The following is a 12,030-nucleotide window of genomic DNA, read 5'->3' on the forward strand; positions in this document are numbered from 1 at the left end:
GTCACTTGCCACTAGGTTATCCTATTTAAAAAGGGATTGGGATAGTTCAATCAAGCATTGCATTAAGAGAGAGACTTTGATTAATTCCTTCTCTTCTCTATTGTGCTATAGATAATTTCAGTAAATTTGTGATACTTTCTTCTTAGTCAGTGTTGAGGCTTAACGTTCTCGATGCGTCATGCTGAGTATTAGCATTTATTGGGCCTATTTGGCTCTAGTAAAGAGGAGTGTAGGCTGCAGACAGCCCTCTAATCTTTGACAAGTGAGGCCATTCTTTCAACATTACTGTTATCTCAGGTCATAGAGAGAAAGTGTTCTCTTACAGGTTTGCTGCAGGAACAAATATGGCATGTAAAGGAAGTGGAAGAAGAAAAAGTAAGTAGGCTGATGATTTATTGCAGATTTCTTTTTGGAAAAAATAGAGGTCACTTCTATGCAGAAAATTACTGTCTCGCATAACTTGTTTGTTTTCTGACACAATGGGAGAGAAGTAAAGAAAGGCAAAGCTGAGCTGTGTTACTAACTCGCACCGTGGCTGGAGACTTGAAACGCAGCAGAACTGCAACTCAGAACCCAGCTGCGATTGCATTATTTCTGTTCCTCATAAAACCTAACTTTTATTTTAAAAAGTGATTGGTTTCGGTGGGAAATGTCCTTTTTCATTTAATTGTCATTTAAAAAAAAAAAAAGAAAAAAACCTAAAAGGACCTGCTTTGACAATGAAGAAATCGTGTTATGTCCTATTTCTCAGCCTAACATGCACTTTTTTCCCTTTAAATATAGGTCTTTACAATTTGCATGATATGTCTTTTATTCGTTGTAAAAAATTTCTCTCTTTGCGTTGTTTGTTGTAATCTCTCTTCTCTTCCCCGGCTTATTTTGAAAACGTGTGTGATAGTCACTCCGGAGACTCAAGGCCCTGTTGGGTATACACATATTTAGGCACTCTTTAAAAGGTGGATTTTTGACCTGATAGACCGTAACGGCTCCCAGGGAGCCACTATGGTCATTGTGTAAATCCTTCTTAGTTTTCGGTTTACTCACTTGATATACCGTAACGGCTCTTAGGGCCGTTATGGTCTATTGTGGTAATCCAGCTGCTGCACATGCGCATGAAGCTTTTGTGCCTAAAAATCCTCGGGAAGTTTTGTTGGGAGCATAGCAGGCATATCCAAAATTTCTTCCTTTCTGATGGTGGGGATGAAATGGCTGGAGAAAAAAGCAGTGGTTCTTCTTTTCCCTCTGGCAGCAGCCAAACACACTGGGACACCTAAAAGGCTACCAGCCTGCCAAAAAGTCTATTAAAAAATAACCCCAAAACACTACTGTCAGATGCTCAAAATGTCATCTGGAAAGACTGATTTGAATCAAAATGTTCACAAGTGTGAAACAGCTGATTTTTATTTATGCATTTGTTTAATGTATGTCTAAGATGTGTGTCAGGCTTCTGCCCAGTGAGATTTTTGACATCTGAGTTATTGACCCTTGAAAACGGGGAGTTGTAAGTGGAAGGCTGATATAGTCGTAACTATAGCAACACTGTCAGTGTTCCTGTAATTATTAACTTTTTTTAATAAAAAAATTAAGGACCTGTTTCTTTTCTTAAAGAAACCTCTATTGCAAACTGATGGTGCCACCCCGGAGATGCGATATGCTAACACAATGTATGTCAGTTAGTTATTAAATAATCAAACTTCCAGGAAAGTATGGAAAAAGAACTAACCATCACTCGCTTGTATGAATAAGGCCTGTTGGCTCAAACTGTTCCTATGCTCCAGTGATGGCAGATAGGTTTAGCCATCATTTTGTTGCTGTGTAAAGCTGATGGAAGGCTACATTTTCATTACTTGTGCAACTTTTCATGCCATGCTGCCTTGAGAGAGCAGTGTTTGTACTGAGGCTGTAGGGAGAGATTCAGACATTTATTTGGAGTTAATTGGAGTGTATGGGGCAGAGTGATCTAACTGGGCAATACGCATGCCTGCTCTCAGCACAGAGAGCGGTGATATCTCCTACTGATGCAGTTTTACATGGGCTTCATGGCAGAGAGCACTGCAGGACACCTAGGACTCAAGACGATGCCACCGGGCTATCAGAGCCACAGTAGCCTGTGTTACACCCTCCCTCTGCTAAGGGTTGCCAGAGGCTGCAGGTCCTTATCCTGGCACAACACTAAGCACATGTAAGATGTAACTCCCTTGTGCCACTTCAGCTGCTTCCCATGCTTTTCTCCCAGGCCTCTCGTCTGAGTATGGTTTTCCAGGACTATATGTGTGCATGTGTTGGGAGGGGGGGATCAAGAGGAGAGGGAAAGACAGTCGTACTTCAGCAGGATCTCCTGAGCAGCAGACTGCTCACAGAGCCCTGTTACGGCTTTCTAAGACTTGACAAGTCACCAAAGATTTTATTATTGGTCTGGAGTTTGTGTTTTTCTAACAGGGATAAGAAAAGCCCATTATGTATAAAACATGCGCACCTTAATATTTAACATGAGCACAGCAAGTATTTAATACTGCCACAAACAGTGGCAAGTCCTCGGTTTTCTTATTCCTTAGAATCCTAACTATTGATTTACTGAGTTTAATCGAGTTCTTTAATTGCTTCTGTTAAGCAATCAGTTGCTAAGGTTTCCATAGTCAGGTTTTAGATAATGGCTTTTGTTTTTGCTTAGCCATCTGTCCCTGTATTAATTGTCCTTTTACCCTAGCATCCACCCATAATTTTGGCAAACTGGTTCCCAAGGTTGGTCTAAACTACTTTTGCCTCATTTTCTGTTGTTGGGAACTGTTACCTTTAACATTTCACACATTTAATGGATGCAGTTCTGGCTACTGAAGGGAAGTTCAGTCAGTCACACTGCATCACAGGGAGCTGAAGTCACTTTATTTTTGTGCAGCGTTAAGTTCTGGCAAAACAGTGTAGAGGCTTGATTTAAAACAATCACTTGTGTGCAGGAAATCAGTGTGTAGGACAAGTAAAAATATTTTTCTGCTTTCTCTGCGAGGTGACATGACAGGTCAGAGTTGGAGGGTTTCAGAAGAACTTCTTCTGGGGTCCACATCTAAGTTCCTATTTAATTTCCATTCTGCGTGCTGAGCTGCCATTTGTTCTGTGTGGTTTACACATCTTCTTTCCCAGACTTTGATTGGAAGGCTCCTGAACCAGGTCCTGATTCAGGAAGGTGCTTAGTCAAGTGGTATTATTAGTGCGCTCAGACTCTTCACATTGTGCTCAGCTACCTGGCTGAATCAAGATCCTACTGTCTCCTTTTTGCTTCCTCCTCCTCCCCTGTACTCCCCATCCTTGCTCCCTTTTCCACTGCTTCATCCTCAAAGACTTAGACCGGGTTACCCTTGTTTTTCTTAAATGATGCAGCTGGTTGCCATGAGTGAATACATTTTGTCTGTCTCTGATGCTGTATCAAGAGAATCCTCGGTCCCTGCTTTTCATTGATGCTTCCCTCACCAAAATCTCCGCCAACATTGTCCTCTTTTTTTTTTTTTTTTTTTTTTTTTTAATTACATCTTCACCTTACTTTTTTAATCTTGCTTTTGACCTTGTTTTCTTCTGGTCTTATAAGTGAATACCTATCATGGTTCACTTTTTGGATCCCTGGTTTGGTATCTGTTTCACAGTCTCGCCTCCTGTCCTTGTGCATCCCTCCCACACTCCGCCCCAGTTCTCCCTGGTCTTCACCCATGGTGGCTTGGTTGGGATCATGTCCTGGCACTGTCTGGCTCACCACTTGCACAAAACCTGTTCCTCCCTTTGGTGCCCAGGGGCCATCTCACCAACACCCCTCTCCTGGCCAATTGGTCCACCCTGCCTTGCTGGGTGCTGGCTGTCCAGGATCGCCTCTCTTGCTTTGACTCGCCTGTAGAGCTGCCTCTTGCATGTCACTGGCTTCAGATTTCTTGTCTACTCTGCTGAGGTCCTGGGTTTTCCTCACATCATCCCTCTACCAGACCTAGCTTCTTGCAGCCTACAATTGCTCTTTTATTCTCTTTCTCCTGGTGAAGCATTTTAATCTTCTTCCTTAGTGGCCCTCAAATGTGAGCAGTCTTACCAAAGTCCTCCATCTTCTCTGTATTCAAAGCCACCCTAATACTCCTTGTGCTAGGTTAAACGTCGGTTTGTTGGTTGCTGGTTTCCAAGCAATGGAAAAGGTGTATAAAGTAATAAAAGTGTATTTTGAATCAAGATGTACACACATCTAGTTGAGTAACAGTCCTGAAGCCTTATTTGTCTCTCCAGGCTCTAGTCTCTTCACTTCTCCATAATTCAATCCATCCTGGTCTAGAACTTGTCTACTGTTCACTTTGTTCATAATAGGCAGCATTTTTTGCAGAGGCTAGAAAATAATGAAACAGAATATTTTAAGATTGGTATATCTAAAATAACATAAAACTTAATTCCCAGTTATTTATTTTTCAAACTAATAGAAGCTCCTGAGGCATGATTAAATGTACTTACTAGTATTTATAATATCCTTTTTAAGGATCAAAATCTAGCAAGATCCTTGAAATGCTCGAGTTAGCAGACATGACTGTTTTCATGGTGGGAAAACAATTTACATTATATCTGATTAGGACAAGAACAGGGACAACATATCTTTAAAAGACCCCAAAACATAACTGTATTTGTTGAAAGGCAAAGCAGGGTTTCAGGCCTGATTGCACCAGATTTGTTTTCCTTTGAGTGTGCTGAATACTGGGACTTATCTTGTAGAGCATCAGGAATGTCCAGCAATGGAATATTTCCTCTGAAGAAGTAGTTGTTGTAATATGTAGTGAAATAAATTATTTTAACACAGCCACTAGCAATGGCAGTGGTGGTAATTACCTTTCAGCTATTCCAAAGCTGTACAGAACAGCCTAAAATTGATATCCGTTTAGGATCAGGTATCTAAGATAGGCATGGAAGTTTTCCCAGGGACATGCCTCTCTTCACTGTTGCCACAGGGGACTTGAGTCTGTTTTGTAAAGGGCTCAGCTGTGGTTTTCACAGCCCAGCCTGGGCACAAGACCTGTGCAGCCTCAGAAGCCGGGTTGAGAACAGCTCTTAGAATCATTTAGATTAGAAAAGACCTTAGGATCATCATGGCAAGGGAATGCCCGCCCTTGGCCTGCTGCACCTCAAAAGGGAAGAAAAAATTGAGTTATCCCTCTGCTTTTGCAGTGCAGTTCAGTACCTCTGCCTATCATTGTAAATGGCTGTTTCAGCCAAAAAGTTGGTCTTTCTTTCCATCTTTTAATGTGTAGTAGTAGACTATTGATGAAACAGCCGCTAAATTCCCTCCTTGCCCTCCAAAATAATCTGAGCAGGGACAAGAAAGGAGGATATGAGATCATGCTCTTACTTTTTTAGGGCTACAAATGTTGAGCTCCAAGAGATGAAATGGAAGGAGGGTCACTCATGTGAAATAGCATGTTTCTTGCTTTGTTCTGGCAGAGATTTGGCAGACAGAAAGCAGTAACATTAGGAGCAGAGCTGCTTTGGCTCACTGAGATATGTCTTTGGTCTACAGCAGCTGTAAATCCGCAGGGTCACACCTGCACTTGCAAGATACACAGGATGCCCACAGTGTGTGGATGCAAAGTGTGTGGTGCAAAGACCACAAGCAATGCAAAGGCAAGGCACTGGCATCAATAACTAATGGTGGAACAACCTTCAGTCTAGTGTATGTAGGGTCTTGGGGAGACTTCATATTTCATTGAAGAATTGCCACTCCAGTGCCATTGCTGGAGATGCAGGAAAAGGCAGTTTATTCCAGAAAAGTATGAGGAATATTTGAGACTAAAAGTCGTGGAAAAAAGTCTTATTATTTCTTGGATTTATGGAAGATAATTCTTTTTGGCACTTTCCATTGTTACGTGCTACTGTTGTACTGTGCCACATTGGGTGTCTTTATATGCGTGAACATGTATGTATATGCACATTTATATGTGCATAAGTAAATAGATAGTGTATGTAGATATCTATACAGGCACATAAATATATAAACAAAAACATAAGCATGCACATATATAAATAAATGTTCACCTCTGACTATGGTGGTTGCAAGCCTTACCTTTAAGAGCGGGGATATTGCACTGTCTGTCCAGTGTCTCACATTTTGTTCTTGCTTGCACACAGGGATAGATAGGTTATTATTTTGCATTTTCTCCTTTAAACTCAAGTGACCCAAAAAAGGAGGAAAGACTTTGCCTGATGAATGTGTTCTGGAGAAGAGAGTGAATATGCTACAATGTTTTCCCAGCACAACTGATGCTAGTCTCTGATGACAGATCTTGCCATTACAGACACTAGCTCAACTAAACTGTTATTCAGGAAGGTAAAAATGGAAAAATCCATTATGTTCCTCCTATCAGCAAGGAAACAGATAATGGCAAGGGGCAATGTGAGACTAAAACTGATGCTTCGAACCATCCAAATTCCATATATATAATCTCAGCTTTGAGAGAGGTACTCTGTTTCTTAATGTAAGTACAGATCACTGACATGCTTTGCAGAATTAAAACATATCTCAACAATACAATTTTACCTTTGTACTAAAGTATATATAAAATGATACCTAAACAAAAATAAGTAGACAGATAGAGCAATGGAATATTGTTCCTCTCTATCCAGTACAGGATAAAAGACATATGTAATCTAATTATCTCATTTCCTTAAGTCTGAACCTATATGCATGACAGAGGTTGTTAAAGAAGACTTTTAAAGAAAAACCAAGTGATGCCTTTGTATATTTTCACAGGGAGTTTTTTTCCACACGGTTATATATCAGTGAGTTCAAAGAGTCTGTATGTTGCTTAGTTTTTATACAGATGTGGAAAGCTATAACACTTACTTAGAGAAACACAGCTGCTCATTTAATGTCATTAAAACTGTTATATGGAAGTAGACCTAATCCTATTTCTCGTTATAGATTTTATTTTCATGTAATCCGGGGCTTTTGCTTATCTATTTTATATCATCATTATGAAATAAAAGCAATTTTCTGTATTTGTGCAGGTTGCAAGGGAGGCAGTGTGTTTTTCTTCCTCACTTATTTGTAAATAAATATTGAACAGCCTGTGTCAAGAATTTAGAGGGGAAAAAAATCCTTACTCTTAAACTGGGGCAGTCTGGAATAATATCTTCTTCGCAGTGCTCCTGAGCAAGCTGTGTGCTTGCCAATGCCTTCTCCTGCCTTTCTCTTCCCTTCCCTCTCAGCCATGTCCACCTCTTCCCTCCCCGCTAAGCAGCCATTAGGGACAGGGCTGTTCTCTAAAATTTGGTTTTAAGTGAGAGGAACCAGTGATGATGATGATGATGATGATGGATGTTGTGATGCAGTGAGGCAGGAAATCCATATTTAATGAAACTGAGGTGTTTGGGGGAAAAGGGGCATCCCGAGAATCCAGGCCATTGGCACAGAGAGCAACCTGGACTCTTGAGCTTTACCTAAGTTTCAGTTGGCTTTTTCATGTGTTCATCAGCCATGGTAAATATATGCTGTAGCAACCATAACCACATAAATAATCTCACCTGGGAAATACAGATAAGAAACTCCCACAGAGCATGTAATAAGAGTGCCTGCACTCACACTTGCATAGAGCAAGGCCTGTCAGGTGCTCTCAGTGCCCCAAAAGGCGCTGCTAGCTGATAATTCGACGTTTTTTGCAAAAATAAACCCATCTTGATTTGCAGAGAAGTTGATTTTCGCCCCATCTCTCTTCCACTCTTGACGATGATGATTTTTTCAAGTTCCCACATCAGTGATCAAATGGGATGCAACTTACTAGGTGGGGGATCTGCAGTGGGGACCTGGGAGCCAGGGGTTTATGACCAGTTGTTAAGTCTCCGGGGATGTGGCAAAGCTGATCTGAAGAGTTCTGTGAAAATGTAGATTATTAAATTATAAAAGTGGCTTAGAAATGGGTTTTTCCATAGTGGGTTTCTGCATTTAATATTAAAATGTGTCCCTTGGCCAGCATTTTTCCTCCATCACACTGTCATATTATCTGCCCTGCCTTTATGGTCTTTGAGCTTGCCTACACAGCAGAGTTCATCCTCCGCAAGGCGGGCTGTGATGATACGACCAGGATGTCCCTGCAGATTAGTTCCCTGCCTTGGACACCCCCGGTGAGGTTCATCTCGTCCAGGTGTGCTCCCCACCTCAAGGTGCTTAATGAGCTGCCCAAGCCGGGAGCAGGGTTGTGGCTGAATCCCCCCATGGAGAGTGCACCCAGGGCTTCGACCACACACCCCAAATATGCACCCATGGGGGCGGTGGGACTCGACCCACCGGCTCAGTAGGGTGAGAGGTTTGTCCCTTTCGGGGTAGTGCCATGCAAAGGCTCATTGCTCACTAAGGGGAACTCGGTGGCTAGAGAGGTGCTGAGTCTGGAGAGCCTGGTGGGCACTAAATTTACTGTGTTTAGTTTACTGACCTTACTAAGGAGACAATTTTGGAGGGCCACTGCTGCGTTAGGGGTTGGCTTGCCTGTTTCTATGTAACAAAAATATCCTGCCACTGCCTATGTGGAAGATCAAAATGAACTGGCAACTGTCACCTTTTTATCATTAGTTTCACAGTATTTGGTATTTCCTTTAAGCCTGGCTTCCTAAATTTTCACCTTTTTTTTGTTGGTTTTTTTTTTTTACTTTTAAAGGCAATTTATGGCTTTTGACTATTGCAAGGAAGAGTTTGAAAATATGAAGCCAGGGACACAAGAACCAGAAAATAATATTTCAATTTGCACTCTAAAAATGTTACAATTTTTAGTGCATCACACTGTTCATGATTTTTTGAATTCTTGATGTTTTTAGCAAACAAAAAATGAACAGGTTTTTTCCAGAACTGTATAGAATAATGGGCAGATGCAGGATAAATGCTGAAGAAAATGTAGGTGTTTCATTGTCATCTGTAGAAAAGCAGTAATAATGTTCATTCTTGCAACACACTGGAAAAGGCAGGAAAAAAAGGGAATTTTTATTATTGGATAATAAAGCTTTGCCAGTTGTTTATTTTCTGTAGATAAATAAAGTTCTGTAGTTTCCATAAGGTTGTTTAATCCCACCACTGCTACTAGTTTGGTGTGTTTTAACTTCAGATAATTGAACAGGGGCATAGTTAAAGGCATGCAAATATAGAAGTCAGAGTTTTGGGGCGTTCCCGGCTGTCTTTTGAAATTAATAAAATAAGATCGGGTTTTCAGCTGATTTCATTCTCAAAGAAAATAGGGCTGGGCTTATTGTTACTACCACAACTGTCTGAGAAAGATTCCTACGTTTTGCTAACATTGAGTAGTGATAGCGGCATAGAAAATTCATTTGATCTTATGTAATGTTTTCATGGTTAATAAGATTTACATATGACATTTCTGTATGATTAAAAGTACTGGAATTTCATTGCAGTAGGCATTAACTCCTGTGATTGAAGTTAAGGGAGATTTCTTTTTTTATAGCTAATCAAGAGTTTAACTGCCTCTGGGGCATTTTAAGAAAATGTTATACTGTACTTAACGAACATTATACTACAAATAAGAGTGATATTACTGTAATTAAAACAATCTGGATATTGCTTAACGAATGTTTTTCTTATCTTAATGTATAGGCAGTAAGGATTCATGTAGTTGCCTTTATTAACTTGTGGAGTTAGTTAAAAAGCTGGTTAAAACAGTAAGTCCATATCAGGTCAATATAAAATGCTTATGTAGGGATTTCATTGCTCTTATAAATCTGACTAGTTAAAAAATAAACACAGATGCTTGTTTGTGCCATCCTGAGCCATACTGCAGGGTAGTATTTCTGCCTGTAGACATTTCTAAAGTTAAGTGTTGCCTGGAGCACTGCAGGATTTGCAAGCGTTCTTCTTTATCGTCCATTTAGGAAATATTTTAAAATTTCCACCAGGCTTATATTCAAAAGCAGAGAGCAGTTGGTTTTCAATTAGTGTACCTATAGTTGCTGTTGAACTAACAGCATTGTCCATTCGTTCTTTTTTCTGTCATACTGCATCAGCCTTGATGTAATTACAACATTTTACTTTTTTGATATAATTGTGGTGCATTTTAGTTTTATAGTTCTCTTCTTCAGCAGTTTCATATTTACTAATTGCTTGCTAAATTGTTCTTAACTGCTCAGTTATTTGGCACAGAAACCATTCTGAGTAAGTTCAGTTTAATACGAAACAATTCTTCTATATAATTCTTCTACGTAGTAATTCTTCTACAAAATAATGCTTGACTAAACAAAAATCATAATCTTACTTTTAATCTTACTCTGAAAACATCATGCAGAGTGGAAATTTTTTTCCCCAGCTGGGATCGAGCATCTTTATATTGTTTAAAAGATATTCACCAGCTGGATTGCATCTGCATGCATCTAAGTCTCAATTTTGCACAAGTCTCTGTGCCAAAACCTGAAAATAACAGGTTGGCCGACGTATAGCCTAAGAACACATGGAAATGGAACAGTTTCATAATCCAAAATTAATCCCCAGTCCTGCAGGCACTTAAGCACATGGTTAATTTTAAGTGTTTGACTAGTCCTTTTGATTTCTCTGGGCTAAGCACATGCTTGAGTGGGTTTACAGGAGCAATCTCAAAGTGCAGAGAAGACTGCAATATTGTTTTGTTTTTCCTAAGTAGTAAAAATGTCTGTGCTTTATTTAGGAGCATAATTTACATACATTTCTAAGTACAGGAATCATTGAGCTGTTTGTATTTTGGCTAAGTATAGACTGCCATAAATTTCAAATCAAGATAAAATATGGCCTATTTAGTGAAAAATCCTCAGAAGTATGAAAGGAACCTCAGTTTGTAAAATATCCCCACCACAACCAAAATTACAAAGATGACAATTTGTCATTAAAAAATCAGAAATTCTGAAAGACCCAAAGTGGGTGACAAATTTCTTATTTCTGCAGCACAAATATATTGACACTTGATTCATTTCCTTCTGCTAAATACTCTCAGGCACATCTTTAGTGTAATTTTATTTTAACTCGCATGTAAATCAGAACTGATTTTAAGGACTGTACTGTTTTCCTTTTCTCTCATGCTGTGCAAATATGGATATCTAACCTGCATAGGCTCTGGTGAGCATAGTGGCTCTGTGTTACAGCAAGGTCATTTAACAGGCAGGAATGGCACTTTATTGATTCTAACTTTATCAAGTGCCTGTTTCTTGTTTTACATATAACTCGTTAGCAGTCCGCTCCTAAACTGCTGGGAAGGCTTTGGCTGTCTGGGACTCAGACTGTAATCACAGTAATTAACACTGAATTTTTGAATCCTGGTCTCGATCTTGACCTTGCAGCATTTAGCCAACATGCACACAGCTGGATCAGTGGCAGGAGCTGCAAGAGCTCAGCAGTGGGGATGCTCCCTGTATCCTGGTGTGGGCACCAGGATGGAAAGAATAGAGGGGAGCGGGGAAGAAAAGAGGGGAAAAGCATGTTCAGTGAGAAAAGAAATTCTGTCCAAACATTCTTATCAATTTTTGTGTATTGTGTACATAGAGACATGGGTGGGTGCAGAGTCGGTGTGTGTGAAAATGTTCAGGCAGAATTAGTAGGAAGGGAGGTACCCGACAGTGAGCCAGAGGGGAGAACTGGAAGAGGCAAGAGTGGTTTTGCGGTGACAGAGAATCTCCTCAAAGTTTAACTTTTCTGCAGAGGCCACCAACATGGGTCTGACTTTAGAAAAGTGCAACCATTACAGATTTGTGAGTTTTATATGTTCACTTCCTAAGAGAGAGTTTGGCATGGGATGCTCCAGGAGGGGTTTTGTTGTTGATATGTGCCTGATCCTCCTGAACTGGAAGATGCTTGACCCCAGAGGCCATGCTTTTTCCTTTGTGTTGCACAGCCCTGAGCACACTTGGTACGTACTGGTTTGTACACAACAGTGATAAACTAAAACAAATCATACATTGATGTCATACATCCAAGTAATCTCTTCTTACTCCTCAATGCACATCTTAGAAAAGGCTAATTTTATGTGTAGTCCTATATAACCTCTCGATATGGTATTGAATCTT

The 12,030-nt window shown here is 40.2% G+C and overlaps 1 protein-coding gene across 5 annotated transcripts in view; it reads left to right on the forward strand.

The window, feature by feature from the left end:
* The window catches only part of CLYBL (citramalyl-CoA lyase), a 194,883-nt gene that overhangs the window by 89,691 nt on the left and 93,162 nt on the right, over positions 1-12,030 (forward strand). The window lies entirely within an intron of this gene.

Source organism: Falco punctatus (genome assembly GCF_963210335.1).
Source record: "Falco punctatus genome assembly, chromosome: 2".
NCBI classification, from domain to species: Eukaryota; Metazoa; Chordata; class Aves; order Falconiformes; family Falconidae; genus Falco; species Falco punctatus.